Here is a 4,326-nt window from a genome sequence, read left to right as displayed (position 1 = left end):
ACATATCTAAGACACAACTACATGTTTCTGCTGTCCCAGAACAAAATAATAAGAATGTAACCAGGAGCTCAGAGAATAAACATGTCTACAGGAGCCACATTTTCATCTACCCCATATCCAGAAGGACTAGATAGTGCCCTGTTCGCAGCACTCGCCATCTGTCCAAGGTCGCAATAATTGATCCTGGATAGAATGGGAGAAAATTATGGAGCAGAACTCACATTCCTATTTACCCAAGAAGATGCCAGGCAAATGGGAACAATCGAGAACAGAGGACTTCTTCTACTACCACTCTGTGACATTCTTTAAAGATAGATGCCTGTCTCTTAAAATCAACTTTTAGCAAAATGATGAGTGGCAAAGAAAACAAAGGATTGGTGCCCTACTTTAAAACATCAGAATGAGATAAAAAGGTCAACAATTACTCAAAAAAGAAAAAAGAAGAAGATAAAGGGGCAGGGACACTGGAGAGTTGAAAAGGAAACAAATTAAGGGCATGTGGAACACACCCTGATGGATGTAACTAACATCACTTGAACAACTTGTGTGGATATTGTCAAGTGGGGCCTAACTTGCTGTGTAAACTTTCACCCAAAATTCAAAATATTAGAAAGAAAGGAAACCCTTCCATAGCCCACTACTAAGCGAGCCACGTTCTTCAGAATCCTGGATCTAAAAACCTAAGGGCTTTCTCTGTGCTTTGCTTTTTATATTATAATCTTTAGCCAATAGTCCTTTCCTCAAAATATTACTGGATCTTGTACTTTAAGCTCTATGATCTGACCTAGTGATAATTGGAACAGGAGAGAACAGTTGTCTATTATCTGACCTATGAGAACCATACCAAGGAAAAGATTTCTACCAGCAATGGTTGCAGCAATACATTGACAGGGAACTGCCTGACGTTTACGCTGATTTAGAAGAGAATGTGGAATAAGGGATACCATTGATGAGGCCAGAAAGCAGAGAAGGCCAAGAAAGATGCTTGCTTGTGTTTTGTTCACTACACCAAGGCATTTGAGTGTGTGCATCATAGTGAATCATGGATAGAATTGAGAAGAATGAGAATTCCAGAAAACTTTGAGCTCATGTGGAGCCTGTACATGCATCAAGAGACAGCTATGTGAATGGAACAAGGGCATACTAAATGTTTTGAAATCAGTAAAGGGCTGCACCGGGGTAATATCCTCACCATATTTATTCAATCGATATGCTTACAAATAATCAGAGAAACTGGCTTATATGAAGAAGAATGCTGCCTCAGGACTGGAGGAAGGCTTACTAATAACCCGCATCTGCAGATGGCATGACCTTGCTTGCTGAATGTGAGGACTTGAAGCACAAAGTTCAAGGATTGCAGCCCGGCGTGGATTACAACTTCATATAAAGAAGACAAAGGTCTTCACTACAGGACCAATTGGTAACATGAGGATGAACATAGGCTAGATTGATGTCCAAGACTCCATCTTGCTTGCATTCACAACCAATGTTCAAAGAAGTAGCGGTCAAGAGATCAAATGATGCATTACATTGGGTAAACCTGCTGCCTTTAAACCTCTTTAAAGTGTTGAAAACCAAGGAGGTTACTTTGAGAATTAAAGTATGCCTGAACAAAGCCAGAAGGAAGACTGAAGTAAAATGGATGAATTTGAACTATGTGTTGGCAAAGAATATTGAAAGTACCAAAATAAATAAATACATTTTAAAATGCTGTGTGCACTGGGGTCTAGAAAGTAAATGCTATATGAAGGTCATTTAGAACGAATGCTCTTGAGTGTACCCAGATACTGAGCATCTTCCCAGTGGTGTTCTCATCTGCGTTTGCCTCCAGATCTCTATTCACCTGCCCTTGACCCATTGCATACAACACAAGGTCACCAATCAATGTATCGCCCGGAAGTAACGTCTCTATTCTTTGAAAGAAGCAAGTCTACGGCTAATGGAAATTAAGGGAGGAAATGTATATTTCTTTTGTTAACTTGTCCATTACTATTTTCCAGGCTATCTCTGTAACAATTAACCTTCAGTTCTTCTTTAAGTCTGGCTAAGAATTGGAGGGGATGCGTGAATGAAGAGCGGTCCCAGCTGGTCCTTGTCTGGCGTTGCTTTGCTGACTCAGAGTTTGCTAAGGGTGAACCTTCTGACCTTTGATCTTATCTCTACCTACGAAAATGAAAACATGAAATGGCTGCGTAGGGGGAGGTGGGGAGCTCGAGAAAGAGGCTGATTTTGTTCAGAGTTTTGATTCTCAAGTGATTTTGTGAAAAGATTGGTCTCGTCACCCTACTGATGGGTTCCTATGCATAAAAAAAGAAAAGAAAGTACCATGGACTGCCCAAAGAGCAAACATCTGTCTTGGGAGAAGTACCCTCAAAATGGTCCTTGAGGCAAGGATGCCAAGACTTTGTCTCACATATTGTGGACGTGTTGTCAGGAGAGACCAGTCGCTGGAGAAGGACATCATGTTGGTAAAACGAAGGGGCAGCAAAAAAGAGGAAGACCCTTGATGAGATGGATTTATGCTGTGGGTGCTACAATGCGTTCAAACATAAGAACAGTTTTGAGGATGACATAGAACCAGGCAGTGTTTCGATCTGTTGCGCATAGTGTCACCATGAACCGGAACCAACTTGACTATGCCTAACAACAACAGCAGAACAACAACACTGTGTATTATAAGGAGTTCCTGAGAGGACGAATGGGTACGTGCATGACTACTCACGGGAAGACTGAATCTCGCAAGAAAAGCCTGAAGATCTGCTTCAGTGAATCCGTGATCGTGAGAAATCCCATGGAGCAGTTCTGCCCACACAGACAGGGCCATCGTGAATTGGAATTGATTCCATACCAATAAATGCCATTGTCCCTCCTGTCAAATTCCAACCCCTCTGTATGGCACTCAAGGTTGTCCAAGTCTTTGCTCGTACTTATCTTCTACTTCTGCCAGGCTAGTCTCCTCACTGTCTTGTCCTGCCCTCCCCAGTGTCCCCCCTCCAGACGTTTGCTCACATTCCCTTCTCCTATTCACCTTGGCCACCCCCCCACCACGGCCATATGGCACAGTCCAAGGAAAAGAGTCCACTCCTTCCTCTTGCCCATTCTAGATGGTGTCATTTAGCCCTTATTTCCCCAGCAGTTGAAATTCTCTTTACCTTCTCAATACTCTGAGTCCACATCAAACCTTCCTACACAAGTAAATCAAGAGACTGGTTGATCCACTAGTTCAGGGAAGTCTCATCCCAAGATTAAAAAAAAATAAAGAAATTTGAATTAGATATAAGAAGAAAATTTAGATTATAGGAGAGGAAAGGTTTTTTTTTTAAAAAAGAAGACTAAAGTGTTTTAAGTACTTATATATGAGTGGAAGTATTTATATGTGTGTACACAAACACACACATATAGAGTTGCCATGAGTCAGAATTAGCTCAATGGCAGTGAGAATATATTCGTTCCTCTCTATCTATCTATCCATATCTACACATATATTTATATAGATAGATAACTCTCTCTAGATATATACTCTATATACAAGGGGGTACCCCCACCCTAAAAAATGGAAAAAGGCTCCACTAGGTGGAGCTTTCATAGTACTCATGTTTCCTGATAGGTGAGCATTGACCCACTCGCTCTGAGTTAGTGCACCCACTGGCATCGCCTGGGAAGATTCTCTCTGGTCACAGTGAATTTTTTCTTAAAATCAGTTTTGCTCAAACCTTGTTTTTTGTGATGGCCAATATAAGAGAACAGCGTGCAGCTGTGACATTTTGTTTCCTGCTTGGAAAGTGCAGAAACTGTTGTGATGGTGAACACAGCTTACAAGGACAGTGCTTTGGGAAAAACTCAAGTGTACAAGTGGTTTTTCTCATTTTACAAGAGGTGAAATATCAATTGATGACAAACCTTGTTATGGACATCTGTCAACTTACCAAACCAAAGAAAATGTCAACGAAATTCGTACGTTTGTGCTTGAAGACTGACGACGGACCATTGAAGAGATCGGAAAGTTACCTGGACTATCTTAGAGCTCAGTTCAGTGAATTTTAACAGATTTGGGAATGAGAAAGGTTGCTGTGAAATTTGTGCCTGGTTCTGACTGACCAGGAAAAAGAACGTTGAGTGAAGTATGCTGTGCTTTGAAAGAACAGCTCTAAAGTGACCCAGATTTTTTGTCCAAGGTCATTACTGGTGACAAGACATGGTGCTATTCTTACAACCTGAAAGCAAATGTTAATCAAGCCAGTGGAAGACGCCATCATCATCTTGCCCCCCAAAAGCTCATCAAGTGAAATAAAAAATCAAGATGATGCTCATTATTTTTTCCCCTTA

The sequence above is a fragment of the Echinops telfairi genome, unplaced genomic scaffold (assembly GCF_000313985.2).
Source record: "Echinops telfairi isolate 266 unplaced genomic scaffold, ASM31398v2 ScPeMD7_7;HRSCAF=31, whole genome shotgun sequence".
NCBI lineage: Eukaryota > Metazoa > Chordata > Mammalia > Afrosoricida > Tenrecidae > Echinops > Echinops telfairi.
The sequence above is the reverse complement of the archived record's forward strand: the minus strand, read 5'-3'. Positions refer to the sequence as shown.